At 39.6% G+C, this 16,178-nt stretch overlaps 1 protein-coding gene across 8 annotated transcripts in view; it reads right to left on the reverse strand.

Annotated features, from left to right (window-relative positions):
• MTUS1 (microtubule associated scaffold protein 1) overlaps positions 1–16,178 on the reverse strand; it is a 131,726-nt gene that overhangs the window by 108,388 nt on the left and 7,160 nt on the right. Inside the window, exon 1 of one of the 8 annotated variants that reach the window (XM_051790291.1) lies at positions 11,380–12,370. The exons of the other annotated variants lie outside the window; for them this stretch is intronic. The gene's annotated coding sequence lies outside the window, so the exon portion shown is untranslated. Of the gene's footprint in view, positions 1–11,379; positions 12,371–16,178 lie in introns of those variants that run through there. 8 annotated transcript variants of the gene reach the window in all.

The following is a 16,178-nucleotide window of genomic DNA, read 5'->3' on the forward strand; positions in this document are numbered from 1 at the left end:
TAATATCTTAAAAAGTCAGAGAAAAGTTTGACTGCAATTTCTACAGATTCTGCACAGAGACAGGAAATATAAAGATTCAAGTTAAATGATGCCTTTATACTCTTAGAATCAAAACTCAAAGCTTCCCTGGCTCAAAACTGTAGAGAGCACCAGGATGTAAAGCATCCCTATGCACAAGCTTCTCCAAAGCTGTGCTTTCAAGGCTGTCCCTCCAAAGACATAATATGTATACATCATTAAGAGGGCAATGGAGACAGAATATTATTTCTGAATTTATGTTGGTCACACACCTTCATCATTCAGTTCTGCTAAATACCAACAGCAAATGGCAGCCATTTGACTGCTGGGTCAAACAGTCACTCAACAGCACAGACATAGAACTATTTGTATCAGAGGCAAGTCTGAACCACTGTCATACCTCAAGTATTTCACCACTCTGCAATGTGGGTGGAAAGCTCCTACACAAATAAGCATACTTAAGAAACTTCATACCATTGATGTTAATTTGGGACACGGATAAGAAACTTCTGCATTTAAGCTTAAAGAAGCAGGAAAACAATTCTCACAGTAGGCCATGTATGTGGACTGCACACTGCATACGTGGGGGGGGTGTTCGGGAACGAGGAAGAAACGTTGTCAGAAAAAAAAAACAACAAACAAAAAACATTGGTCAGGTACCTCATAAAAGTTATCTGAACTTCCTGGAGGACGAGTCTGTTTCTATCTTGATGCTTTCCCTTCAAATCCACCACTGGGGTTCTCCTTTCTCTGCACCAAGTTAAACATACCAGAGGCATTTTCACAAGTCACTTGAGGGTAGTATACTGCTCACAAATGTCAACTGCAAGCAATTAATGCTGCATTAGGAACTTTCTCCAAAGGAAATTGCCTCACAAGAAGCAACGTGGAAGGGACTGGCACCTGGAAACCATTTGGTTCAGTCCTCTGGAAAGTCCAACTACAGCAAAGCCTTCAGGGTTGCAAAGCAGTATTTGGTGGTTAGATTTAAAATTGTTCAGATGTTCAGAATACTTAAATTCTGACCACTGATAAGGGCTTTTAAGAAAAATTAGAGACCACCTCCAGAGTTTTTTTTAAAAGCAGAAAGGAGAAAAATATGTATTCTCAAGTGATCCCAGGACAGGTAAACAACCTCTACTGAGGCATACATATCAGTCTAAAAATCAAGTTGTGTGTCAGATAAACAAGCCTTCCACATCAATAGAAGGTGCTGGACTGAGGCCTTTGACTCCTATTTTCTTCACAAATCACTGTAATATGGAGAATGGCAGGTGTGAAAGGTAGCAGAAGCAACTGTTTTTGTAATATTAAACTGTACTAAAGTCTCCTGAATTGTTGCACACCATCTTCCTCTTCCTACCCATGGCAGAAGCAAGAGCAACCATCTGCTTAAGCTCCCAGTTTCCACAGGTTAAGTCCTACCACTTCACCACCTGCCTCTGTTTTAGTTGCACCAAAACCAGTACGTGTTTCTCCTGATCATGTCCCTGAATTCCAAGTTTGCATATCAGTATTGAGAATTTGGGGTTTTCAATTATTCCCATCCACCATTCAAATGGTAAAGTTGGCAACTAACAAATTTAAGTACTGTGGACAAGCTACATTCATTCCTAAGAAATATTTAGGTATACAAACCTGTAATTCCAGGTACTCTAAAGAAACTGCCATTTCACATACTGGGGATAATACAAAGCAAACCCAAGCCAAGCATGTGCTATAGCAGAGAAGCAGCATTTGGGATACTGTATGACAATGCTTTCTATCTCCAATATACTTGAGAAATTCCCCAGAGACTCCACTGAAAAAGCCTTACACACTGAGAATAAACTGGCATTCACACACCAACAAGCTGGAGAGCACGTTTCAGTATAAGCAGACTAATCTTTATTAACACAGGAACCACTGCTGCCATCAGTGCCTTTGGTTCAACTCCAGTCTCAGTGCACCAGCTTAGTAGCCAATTTTTACATTTTCATCCTATCCCACGGATCAGTTATTTTGCATGGAATGGACTGGATGCAAGATACAGCACTATCCCACCGTGCTTACTTCAACAAGCCTGCTCAGCATTAGATTCCACATGCAGATATAAAATGCAATAAACCTCAGTATTCAGGTTTATTTTTATGTCAGGTACCTGTTTGTTTCCTCATATGATCACACAACAGAAAAAAAAATTATAAAAACCACAAAGAAATCACAAGTCTTATCACAGCCACAGATTCAGTGCAATAACACATTGGAGCTACTGTTAGGTTAACTTGATGATCAGATGCCTATCTCTGTTACTCTTTGATATAAAGTGTAACTCATTTATAGTCTACAAGGAGAAAATACCATTCTAATAATTAACCATAAAATACTCACTCTTTAAATAACACAAAATATATTTACTAAGATCCCTGTTGAGCTTTCAACATCAAATACATATGCACATCAAAAAATAATTTGGATCCCAAACCAACCACAGATAAATTGATTTTATTCTGAATTAAACGATGCAATAACACAGCCTAAGTCAGGCTGTGCTGAATGAAAGCAACATGAGTGCACATTTGCACAGCCTCACCCCATGGCCTGGACAGATTCATCTTTCATGTACCCAGAAGGTCAATACATTCAAAATACTAAGCATGGAAGGGAAAAACAAATAGCAACTTAGAGAACATTCTTGTGGTCTCACCACCAGACCTCTGTCAAATTGAGGCTGCCAAGTTTCATGCATCTCATATTACATGAGCCACAAGATTTTGACAGCCCTGGAATGACATCCTACCTCTTTGCCAAGATGCACAGAGCCAGCTGAGGTCCAGGAAAGCTGACAGCTTCTCCAGCACAAGAGGAACCACCTAAGCAGATTCAACAACTAAGGAGATGCAGCTGCAGCAATCACAATTGCACATTCACTTGAACAGCAACAACCACAAGGATTATATCATCATCAGGACAGAGGGACACCCCAATACCAGACCCTCCTGACTGCAGGCTGCCACATTTTCTGCTCAAGTTCACACATTCCTAGATGCCTGGGAAAAAACACAAGTTTTAGTCAACATGGGAAGAAAAATACAGACCCCTCCTGAAAAAGGGTATCTGAATAAGAGTCCCCACTCAGAGCAGAACAGCAAAGATGGCTTTTAGATTACTGACTTGGGGGAGGTGGGAATATTAAGAGATGCATGAGAGTCACAAGATTACTTTCTGCTTAATACCCTACCATATTCAGAAAGAAACAAGATGCCAGTACTGTCACGCTTATTTAGAAAGAATATATACAGAGAAATACCAGTCACTACTTTCTTGGTTTATTGGTTAAGTGTTTGAGTGGCAACAGCAGCTTCTTACACAGAACAAAACTCACTCACTGTACTGATGCAAACACAAATCACCTGTTTTCACTAACTGAACCCTCACAGGTAAATCAGAGAGTCCAGGTGAAAGCTGAAAGTTAGGAAGCCTCACTTGCAAGACACAGGTGGGCACATCTGCTTTTGAAGCACATGAATGTGTTGTCACAGTCTCATCCCCCCACGGATCAAAGCCCATTCCTGGCCAGCAACTATTCAATCATTTCAGATCCCATGCTCCCTCAGATCATAGAATGGGAAAGACAGTTAGCGGACCCCACCGCTGTCTCCATAGCCTGCACTCCACTCCATCTGCTGCAGAAAGGATCAGTTTAGGAGAATAATGAAATGCGGCACATTAGTCAGCTGTGAGAATGGTTTTCCCTTTTCAGTTTGAAAAATATATCTGTGCTCACTCAAAGACAGGGTGTAGGTCAGATCCCACAGCAATTCTGTTCAACGTTTAGGCAGATTCAGCTTAATGAACTTTTCCAGACCTGCCTGGAGATGTTAGCCCACTATGCTATGGGCGAAACCTGCCTGGCTGGGCAGGATATCAGACATCGACCATCATCCTCCACTCTTACTGTTTATTAGACACTCTTTCTCACTTGCACATGCTTCCTTCCACGCACTCCTCACCTTTCAGTGTCAATAAGATAAAGACATTTTATTTAAAAATGTCTTAAGCTTTTTGGGAAGGCACTGTTATCAGTCCTATTCCGTGATAACAGAAAACCACAGGTGAAGATGTGAGGTTTAGAAATATAGGCCTAAAACTAATTCTTCTTCTACCATTTCAGGGTTAGAATGCGGGATGTTGGAAATAGATACTATTCTTAAATGGTTGTTAGATAACCTAAGAAACAGTATAAAAAATTTCCTATAACTGCACTCCAATCCTTCAAAAGCTGCTTCTGGGGTTTCTTTAGAAATAATTACTACTTTTATCTAACAGAGACCCATATGCAGGTCTGACTGCTGCATCCAGACTTTCCTTCTGCATACTATTTTCTTTTTTTACTTTTCTCCCTGTAATGATCACAGTAGAGCTAAAAGTAAGGTGAAGCTGTAGCTACTTGTTTGCTTGCCCCAAGTCCCTGAATCACCAAGGGAGAATGGTAGCAAGAGGCAGCCACACTATCACTTGAACTATGTTGTTTTTACAATCACTGATTTACTTGCCCCTGATGTTGAACCCTATCCTTGAGCACTGGATGCTTGTTTGAAGGTTAAATTAATCCTGCTTACAGATGAAGTATTTATAATAAATTAATAATGCATTCAAGTCAGTAACTGTATTTGCTTAAATATATTTTGCAATATTAATTTCCTCTTTTTTTTTTCCTATTCTAGGTATAGGTTTCCCCCCCTTCCATAAAGAGAAGAAAATTACATTTCCTTTATCACCTCTAAAACTTTGATTGAGCTTTCCTTTTAATTTAGAAATCAAATACTGGCAGCTCCCAGTTTTAGTATTTTAGTTTAGCCAAAGGTAGCAACAGACAGAAAAGCAATGCCTTAGCACGCAAAGGCATGCAAAAGATCACTTCAAATATTGAGAATACCAAAAAACCCACTAAGCAGAGGCCCATTATCATCCCCAACTCTCCATTTCAAGAACTGGAACTTGATTATTCTTAATTTTTAATAGAAAGTGGCATATTATACTAGTTTTGCCAACACATCAACCAGCCTCCCAGAAAATAATGTGTCAGCAACATATGGAAACTATTTGAAGGGGGTTTTTTTGTCATTTGTCTCCCAGCCTGGCATGTTTTTAGCATTAACTGTGAAAGCCACTAATGCTTCTGTTTTAGCTGTAAAACTTAAAACACCAAGGAACACCAAGTCAATGACAGTACATGCTTATCATTTGATATAAGTCACCAAACATCCCTCACAAATATTAGCACCTTCTATGTAATTTTTGCAACTAACAGTTTTACTTTGAACCACATTTAAGCAAACAGCTTTAGAAAATACAAATAGTCTTATCCTCTAAGTAGCCAAGAATAAACCGTAAGCACCACATATAACAGTATGCTTCTGTATTTATGGTATCAACAACTTGGAGTAATAAACGGGGATAGTTATGTGGAGTTCAACGGCAGCTTACACTAGGACATGGTGAAAAGACACACCACAAACTACTTACTACAGCCAAAGCACAAGGCTTTTAAAAGAAACAAGTCGAAGCTGAGTCAGACTAGTCAGCAAAAGCTCTCCTCGGTGGCATACATCAGAGCACAAGCAATCAGTGAGATATTAAGGGAAAAAAATAAAACAAAACAAAAACAGAGAAGCCAGACTATAGAGAGTTGTCTCACGAGATTTCAACTTTCAAAGATCAGTTCAGCCACACAGCAATAACAGGCTCAGGCTGAGGAATTTTCCTTAGAGTCTCTGCCAGCACTGCATCAAAAGCTCCCTGCATGCTAGCAACACGTCCAGAGAGCAGGTTTGACAAGGACTCCACAGATTTGACAAATGATATTTGCAAAGAGGTATTTTCTGTAACGCTCCAGACCTTTTTCACAGTGAGGGACAAAGCCTCTGTTCAACAACAGAAACAAAAGGTTTGCCAGGCCAGGTCTGAAGTAAAAGAAGGATGGACTTAACCAACTACCCCTTCTGTAACTGAGGAACGCATAAGACTTTAAAAACACAAACTGCTATTTTCTTAAATCTGTGGGCTACCACAGTTCTAATACAGAGTCAGGCAACAAACTTACTGCACAGCAGTTGCCGTGCCCACAAATTACTGCAGCCCAGTGCCACCTGTGCTGCCTGCACAGGGCTCTACAAGGAGCTGGATGTTCAGAGAGCACAGGCACTGGGATGGCAAAACATTGCCCCTGTGTTCCAGGTCACTGAGAATGGTTTTCCCCACCATCACTGTCCCTCACTTGTGCATCACAAATTACCACAAACAGCTATCCTAGAAGAGAGTTTTATATTGAAAAGTCTGCAGAGTAGCTTGGCCAAATTTAATCTTAGCCTACATTCAGACAGCCTGAGGAAATAATTGTTTGGAAAAGTCATATTGCAACACATCATGCCCTATGGAACTAACAGTTCTCCCTCACCTTTTCTATGTGACATAAACCGCAGGCTCTTAACTCCTGTCTGCTACAGGCAAGAAAAGATGAATATTGTGCCTCCAAAAAACTGAACCAGAAACTTTCCTTTACTCATTTAATTTAACCACATTATAGAATTAACCTAGAAGAGTATAATTTGCTGTTACACCTATTTACTGTAGGCTTCTAAATTAATTCAGCATTACGGGAAAAGTGGGAAGAAAAAAAAAGGGAAAGCTAGAATACGCTAGTTATGTGAAACAGTGTTAACATTCCTTTAACCCTCTGAAAATATTTTTTCCTCAGGGTATAAAAGAATTGCAATAAATATAAACAAATACATTTTAACAAAGTCAATTTAAATGTGAAATTATCATAGCTATATTAAACTTCACTGAAGCATGTTCATCATTTAAATTAAGCCATTTGAATGGTATCTGCTCACTGACACTGTTTTAAACACGGAGAAACCACTACCTTTGGGTACATAAACTTAGATTTGAACAGTTAAACATTTCAGAATAATTTCTTTTTTTGAACAAGAAAGAGAACTTTCTCTGCATTCATTTAATTTACTTAATTCAATGACCGGGTATTCAAGCTATAAGAAATGAAACCAACTTGAAATCTCTTAAAAAGATCAAAAATTAAAGATTTTTTTTTTAAAACCAACTCTAATATTTCAGGAAAAAAAGAAGTTGTGAATCTAAGGTATTCAATGCATAATGTGCATCCAGTTGGGATACAGAAGTATTACAAGAAATTACGCAGTTATCTCTAATTATAAATGAGAATTCATAATGCATCATCCTTAAAAGAAGGCATAGAGTATCAACTCATTCTTTTTTCCGACAGAAATATGTGACAACTTTTACACTACCAAGACATCATTTACCGACAGATGGTATGTGAATAACATGATTGCTCTCGGAAGAGGAAACAACCCTTTCAGCTATCTCATGCTCCTAGATGACAACCTCTACATACGAGCTTTGTAGCAATAAAGTTCTTCTAAGGTATCAAACAAACAATTTTGGCAAATCCAAGTTTCTTTCTGCCCTGCAAAATTTAAGTGGATGGCAATAGGCTTCGAACTCCATCTGACACACAGCATACAACAACTCCATAGAGTTATCAGTGGAAGAACACGATACTGGAAGAGCCAAGACCTTGGCACTGCGCAGTTTGTCACTGAAATCCTATCTCAAGGCCTTAAATACTGGCTCCCTGTTCACTGTGCTTACCATTAGAAAAACACTGCACCAGAAACTTAAGAGAAAAGCAGAGAGCTGAGCACCTGCAGAATAGGAACTGCTATCTGCAGGCCATAATCATCAAGCCATCATAGCTATCTGCAGGCTATAATCATCAAGGCTAAGAGAACTGTGATTATTCAGCCTGGAAAAGAAAAGGCTTCAGGGTGACCGAACTGCAGCCCTTCATTACCTGAAGGGAGCCTACCAGAAAGATGGAGACTATTTACAAGAACATGTAGTAACAGGACAAGGGGGAATGATTACAGATTGAGAGTAGGTTTAGATTAAATATTAGGAAGAAATTCTTTACTGTGAGGGTGGTGAGGCACTGGAACAGGTTGCCCAGAGAAGCCATGGATGCCCCATCCTTGGAATTGTTCAAGACCAGGTTGGATGGGGCTTTGAGCAACCTGGTCTAACGGAAGGTATCCCTGCCTGTGGTAGGGGGGTTGGAACTAGATGACCTTTAAGATCCCTCCCAACCCAGGCCATTCCATGATTCTATGATCTCTCAGAAAAAAAAAAAAACAAAAAACAAAACAAACAAAAACCAGCAAACCCCCCCCAAACCTACAAACAAACACACAGAAATCAGAAGGAACTAAAGCAATAAGTATGTATCCATTGACTAGGAGGATACTCAGTTTGAAGAAATTCACCCTCAGGACGACAGGCATTCTGCATTCAGAATCACTGGGTGATAAACCCTGCTGTTGCTCATCTGGTGCATAGGACAAGGCAGGATACATTAACCACAGAGCCATCTAACAAACATGTGCTACCAGCACCATCAAAATAAAAACACCAGCAGCTGAAGTTTGCATGCACTGGCTATTCCTGCCCTGCTGTGCCAAGCCTGCCATCACCTCATCACTACCTGACCCTCCTGGGTCATTGGTCATGACCTTAGGGATGTCTGAAAAGCTGCTCTTTAACGTTAGTCAGTACTAACGTTAGTCACTAACAGTGAACTAATGTCTCTACTTCACTACTCCCCATTTTGCTCATAATCTCCCTCATGGAGATTAAGAGGCTTTCACTCCATTTAAATACAGCCCCAAATACCTCTCTGGAAAATATGTGATTACCAACCACCTTCCCTCCTTCTCCTCTCCCCTTCAGAACAGAACAGATGCAAATTTATCTTCTGTTTGAAGATATTCAGATTTCATAAACTGATTAAATCTGCATGCTTCCCTGAACAGATTGTTCAAAGTGCTTGCCTACCACTTTGACTGCTAGAGTATTTTCCCTGGACTAAGGATGCTAAAGAGTGCTGTGGGAGCAAGCTGACTACACATGGCAGCACCAGGCACAGATCACTGTAAGCTCCTGAGAGTTGAGCTGACAGTCTGAACACATTGTTCTCCTGCATGTAATTTAACACGCAAGGAGTAGAAAAGAGCCTTATTCTTCATAAAGATTTTAAACTTTCATCTTAAAAGCTCCTTCTAGCCAAGGTACTTAATGTCTTATTTCTCAGATGAAACACAGATTATCCTTTTATTATCCATGTAAAAAGCACTGAAAAGTAAACTTTTCTTTGGTTTTATCTTCCCTTTACCTCTGAACCACCAGCAGGAAGAGGCTGGTCAAGCAAAAGCAGTCTGTCTGTCCTCCCTTCATGAAATGACCCTACTTAAGTAGAAGATTTTTTTCATTTATAAGCAGATCACTGAATACATTAAATTACCATAAAATTTTGAATCCATCTACTGACACAGATGATATAAAAGAGTAAGTATTTCATACCAGCTTTAGAGCTGTAGCAGTCATGTTGCCGACAGGAGGCAACTGTACAGATTTTATAACCATTTATTTGGGTACCACCCATTTGGGCCACATAAATTGCATCACAGTATGTGATGCATTAATTCTGTGCTGGCTATTTGCAGTATCATTGTTTTCTTTAGGATATGCAAACATGAGCTCAAGCAAATAAATAACTAACACTGTGCCAGAGAATTTCACTTCTGCGCTGAAATACAAATACCACACAACTTAATCAGAGTTAAGCAAAGTACTAGTTTGTCTGGGAAGCTGTTGCAACCTGAAATACTTCTTTCATAGACTTGGAGTTACGGGATTTACAATTATTTTCATTAGGAGTTCTAAAGCATGACGTTTCACATCTATACATGCTGAAAAATTCACATACTTTTTTAACTTGAACATGAGGTTCATGTAACAAAGCAAGATGACAAAAGAAAATTGTCTCCCCTGTCCAGCCAGGCTTACTTCAGCATGCCTTGTACACTGCTTCATTCTCTCAACTTCAGAGAGCATGCAGTTACCAATGCAGCATGTGAAGAAAATCAAAAAATCCTTAGGATACTAGGCGGAAAACCTGGGTTTGCATCATCTGGCACAAGAGGGAGAAGCACTCCACTGACCAGGATGCTTTTAGCAAAGTTCTTGGTAAACTGAGACTGGATTAGAGACACAGTCCCAGGGTGCTCCTTGGAGCTCCCACCTCTATTCCAGACACTGCCAACCCAATCCTCTGGATTAAGGTATAAAGCACTGGAGATGTGAAGAACATCAAGTGCAATTGCTCTTGGCTTTCTTCTTTAACTTTTTCCATTTCAAGTTGTTAGCACTGAGACTCCCAAATTAAACTTGAGCTTTACACGCATCAAACCTTTGCCTAACCCTTGCGTTCCAACCCAAACAAAGAGAACTAAAAATAAAGTCATCTGCATTTAGAAAGTTACCCAGTTTTCAACAAGTTTAAAATTCCTTCATGCTGATCAGTATCTTTTAGGACTATATTTTACTAGAGTCTACACCAGCTTGTTTATACTGGACTTTAACCCACAGATGAGTGCTACTATTCAGCCTAAAAAGTTCCGTAAAAAGATCCAATACCACCCATAAAAATTCCCCTCAACTAAATAGAAAACATCAGATAGATAGTCCTGCTTTCGGATACCCCTGTTCAGAATTAGCCTCAAATTATAATCTTTAAAGTTACCAGATCACTGCACTATTGATTAACTTTTTTTTGGCTACCCAGGGAGCAGTTTGAGTTTCAGGGTTAAGCACATTCTGTTCTACTTCAATGGCAACATGCCAAATCCATTTAAATATTTAAACATTAACCTTAAAGTCTCTGTTTTGTAGAAAGGCAGCCGTTAGTCCACACAGATTAAATTTTTCTCCAGGAAGTATCACTGAGTACAAAGGCCACTTTGCCTCTTTTTGAGAGTGATTTCTGGAGGAGCTGAAGAGCATGGAAAAGATAATACAGTACTCAAAATTATTTCAATGACAGACTTCACAAGTGTGGACAGACGCACATTATTTGACATTTTCCCCTTCTGACGCTACAGATTCATCTTGTGTTTAAAAATGCAACTGTTTTGCATTAGTAAAGTCAAAAAGTTTGTAAGACTTCATAGGCAAGTTCTGCTTTGGTTATTCTATGTCAAGACCCAACTACCAAACAGTAGTAACCAGTTTTCTACACTGACAGCTAGAAGTCAAAATAAGGCAAACTTTACAAATTTCTGTGACAATGAAAAAAAATATAGTGCAAGGGCTTAAAAAAAGAAAAAAACCAAAGCAACCAAACGCACAAAAAAACCCCAAAACCACAACATCGAGCTCACATTAAAAAACAAACAGGAGTCAACTAAAAGCTGAATTAAATCACAGGGTTGCTGTACTTACTCTTGAGAGGTTGTATGATTATCCAGTTATTCAATGTTATTCTGAGGCAGAAAATAAGATTAATTTCTCATTTTAGATTTCCTAAAATAAAAACAGAAAACAAAACACATACACTGACAGGATACTAACATTTAAGAGATCCAAGGACCTGCCCCTTTGCACACTGTTGCAATTGTTCACTCACAAGTAAATATGAAATGGGATAGACAGGAATACTGTATTTGTGATTTTTTTTTTTTTTGGGTGAGGGAGAAAGTTCATCCAAATAGGTGCAGGGAAGGAGCCAGCCCACCACTTTTTAACTGTTTTGTTACCCACCCTCTGCTACCTGCAGAACATGAATAGTCCTGGAGACTGAGAAACTTACTTCTCTACCACATCTAGCTGTACTTACATTTAACAACCACAAACCTACTTTTATATGAAGCCATTGCTTGGTAAAACAAAACGGGCATCAAGAACACATTGCAACCAATTTTTTTTCCCTAGAAACCTTTTTCCCTACAATTTTTTTTAAGAACAAAATTCTAGGCTGCCCCTCTACAGGAAACTGGCATTCTCTATGTGTTTATAAATAAGCGAGCAGTTTGTAACACTAGCTTTACTCTGACACCAATCAGACAGAAACAAGCACTAAATATAACCTGTGTAGATACTATGGAATGACCTCTACAGAATCAGACTTCTTTTATCAATTATATGCATCCCATTATAGATTAGAGAACAGAAATACTACCCCAAAGTCCATCACCCAGCTTCTACACAGCCTTCAGTAAGAAAGCTAAACAACTTGAAATACCTGAAAACCTGTGATGGAGTGACCTTGTAGAAGACAAAGCTTTCCGTCTTACTTTGCACTGAAAATAGCCCATTGCAGAGGAAAAAACATCCCGCTGCACAGGCTTACTATATTTAGGTGACACCTTACCAACAGGGTACCCCACAGGAGGGTAAAGCTGGAGGCATGCCCACATGCCAAGCTATACCACTGAAATGTCAAGTGTTCTGTTAGAAGGGCTGCTCTAACCACTGCAATTCCTCACCTTCAGCTCTTCTCAGTTTTGGACACGTTACAGTCACTCCTCTCAAGGCTCCACAGTACTTCTTTGTCTAAAAAGTGCATTTTTTACAAATGTGTGTTTGTGACTACACATCGGTGTACACTGCAGCTTACACACTGGCACAACAGTGCTGTGACCTACGGGACACCAACAATTTAGTTACAGGAGACACTGCAATGAAGACAGCCAGGCACAGAGGGGAAGAACTACAGTAGTGTTCTCCAATAGGCTAGGACAGCAGGAAAAAGCCACACACTGAGAAACATCCAGAGACCCCAGCTAATACGCCATGCATCACTGCCTAGTGCTTGAAGCACTTGGCCAATAGTCTACTGGGCAAGCAGGGAAGCTACTAGTCCAATACAACCACCACAAAAAACATGCTCAATACCTTTCTTGTTAAAGTAATAGCTAAAGCTGCAATCCATCTTTCAGGAGAGGCAGCTTTTAGCAAGACTTCAGAACATCTAATGATATAGCCTCCTCATCTAGGAAACGGACAGCTGCTATTCAATTATTACCTTGCAATTAAGCTATTAAATGAACTACCAGCTCAAGCTGGGTGAAATTTGGAACCAGACTTATTAAGTGTTGAGATGCAGCATTATTAAAGCAGAGATGCACAAATAAAAATGAGTTATGCCTAATGCAACTATTATGACACCTATGAGAAATCTGTGACACAGAGGACTGGCTTTATGGTATTTGACTTTGGAGCCCATTTGCTGAGCTGCAGGACATTTTATTACATGAAATCCAAAGCACAAATGCAAACAGGTTCAGGGTGAGGAAAGAAAGGCAATGGTGAGTCCTAACCACATACAGAAACTACTCAGGTATCTTGATCTGTGTGTTTGTGCAACAAGGTAGTAGCAAAGTTTTACCACGAGCAGTATACATAATGAAGTGGATGACCAAAAGCCTTTATAATCTCCTGAGAAAACTGCCAAGCTCACAAGGTTTATACTACTTATTATTAGAATATCAAGGAACTACAAAGAACAAAGAATCCTTGGGTGAAGCAGTCCTCTGCACAACTCCAAATAAGTATCAGAAGAAGCTATTCATTAGATGAGTTGGTGCAGGGCAAGAACATTCATACTGCTACTACAGATTCAAGCAGGCTCAAGTAAGTGAGCTTCCTAACTGCTTGGCAAGCCTCTGCCATCCTTCTAGGCAGATACTGAGAGTGCAAACACCTAAAGGCATCCAGCAGCCCAAGGCCACCAACCTATGCTGACTGCAGAACCATTATAATCTCCTGGCATCAAGGCTCTGGCTGATTATAATACTACAGCAGGAGACAACACCCAGACATTTCAGTTTCATAATACTCAAGTGTAACCATTCCTGAAGAGGTCCTATGAACTGTTTACGAGAACGAAACCAAGCAGAAGAAACACAGATGCACTACAGGGAACACCTGTTGTTTTGAGACACTTTCATACTGAGAGACAGGTAAAGACACAAACAGACCAAAATACCTGTGAGAAATTCCTTTCGTTTAGGGAAAGCTTGCAAAGGAACGACTCTAGCAATTCACCTGTAGATACAAACTTGAAAAAAATTTGATTACCTGAAACTCAGCATCAAATAAAATGACCCTCACTGCATCAAAAAAGTGCAGGGTAAATAACCTACTATGGGGGATAAGAAGACTTTTCAGACAGACAATTCTGGCAACAAATTCATTAAACTGAGCCACATGTTATGTGATAACACATGAACTACGAATCATACCAACACATTTTCTTTCAGTACCTTCATGTTGCTGATGGCAACTACTGGTAATAGAGACCTGAAAAGGATGAGATTTCACAGACAATAAAAACAGTTCATATTCCACACTGCTTGAAAGATAAAAGAATAAGAGTAAAGTTCTGTAAGTTTGGCTTGTATCATTAAATGAGGAGTAAATCAAGTATACAAAATAAAATTCTCCTTAATGGAAATCTGCAGCAGAGTTTAGTTCCTGCAAACTTACATCTGAAGTATAACTGAGACAATACAGCACCATATAGGCTGCCCCGTTACAAATATCTGATAGAGAGCATACCTGAAACAGGGAGTTGTTTAGATAGTACTAGCACCAAGAAACACCAAATTTCTGCGAATTCTGTAGATATCTCCTAGGTGTCCACAATGCAATAAAACAGTCAAGTCAGCACGGAGGGCGTCTTGCAGAGAGGAAACCGGCAGACAAGCCATGCAATTAGGTACCATTGCAACAGCAGAACAGCAACCAATAGGCTTTCCAAGATTAGATAACAGTCAGCCACAGAGTAATGGTTTTAAGATCCTTGACTAATGATGGTAGAAAAGCAATAACCAGTGCACACATGAGATGAGAGAGCACTGCAACAGACAGAGCCTGCTTATGGTGCCAAGAACTGTCAGGCAAGTACATCCAGAAATGGCACCACAGAGCCATCAACCAGCAGTATCAAAAGTAAGCTGTCATTCAACTCGAGGTGGACACAGTGGAGACAGCATCAATGTAAAAATTTTCACCTGCTCAGACAGTCAGTGTCAACAGAGAAGCCATAAGACCATTAAAAGCCTCACCCAGGAATCAGTAATAGTAATAATAATCAGTAATAGTAATAATCATGTACACACAGGACTGAATGACTGATGTCAGAAAGGTGGAAAAGAGCAGTTCAATATAAGCATCTCTTTTCTTCTTTTTCTTCTTCCCAAAGCAATAACCAGAAAGGAGAGTGGAGTAAAAAAGAGACATACAGTAATTCAGTACTGGTCTGAACACCAGCACTTTTACAAAACCAAAAGCTGTCGAGCCTCTCAGAGGGAATCACAAAGTCCACATACAATAATGGACAAAGGACCACCTGGTTTCAACAGGCGTTTTTACAAAACAAGCAAACAAACAAACAAAAACCAACAAAAAAACCCAGGACAGAATTGCTTGTAGCAAATTGCACTGAGCCATACATGGAGAACCGTGCATGGCATTAAAGACAGACGAGGTTTTCACAAGCACTCCGAGCACAGTTGTCCAGTCTCTGCAGAAGATTGTCTAACGAGCCAGACTAGATCTCTGAGATAAAAAACAGTAAGAGAGGATAATTTCAGTGCAAATTTCTTAGACCAGTCGACCAAGTTCACTATTTCAGTCCAATGCTGTGCATAATGCATACTCCCAGGCATTAAGATAGAAGATCATTAACAGAAGTTTGTTTTCACATTCCACAGAGTGAAAACCCTAACACTGCATACACCTTGCTGCAAGAATTAGTTGTTCAAACAACTGGTCCTTCTCCCCCCTTATGGGGTTTTGGGTTTATTTGAGCTTTAGTGTGTTTAATTGTCAGCTCCTACACCTGACACAAGTCAGCTTTCAGACAAATCCAGATGCAACAGTTCATATTTTATCACATTTAATTCTCCAGTTTCTAAAAAAGTTATACACTGATTTAAATGATAGAAGAGGACTCATTAAAAGCTGTGTTTTCTGAAAACTGTGACTTTTGGGGTTGCTAATCCCAAAGAGCACAATATAAGTATGAACAGAACCGGTGCAAATCAGCAGGTTTAACAAGTATTTAAAGCCTAGTAATGAAGATGTCAGGAAAGTTCATGCTTTGCGACAGGTAAAACTCCATCAAAAGAATGGTTTTATCTCCAAGTGACATCATTGCAGATTACATGACAGTCCAAACAGCACTACCTGTGGCAGAGAAGAGTGTCAGAAGCCTTTCAAACCAAATTTCAAGTTAT

This window comes from Manacus candei, unplaced genomic scaffold (assembly GCF_025592945.1).
Source record: "Manacus candei isolate 608988 ecotype Guabito, Panama unplaced genomic scaffold, ASM2559294v1 h1tg000028l, whole genome shotgun sequence".
Lineage (NCBI taxonomy): Eukaryota > Metazoa > Chordata > Aves > Passeriformes > Pipridae > Manacus > Manacus candei.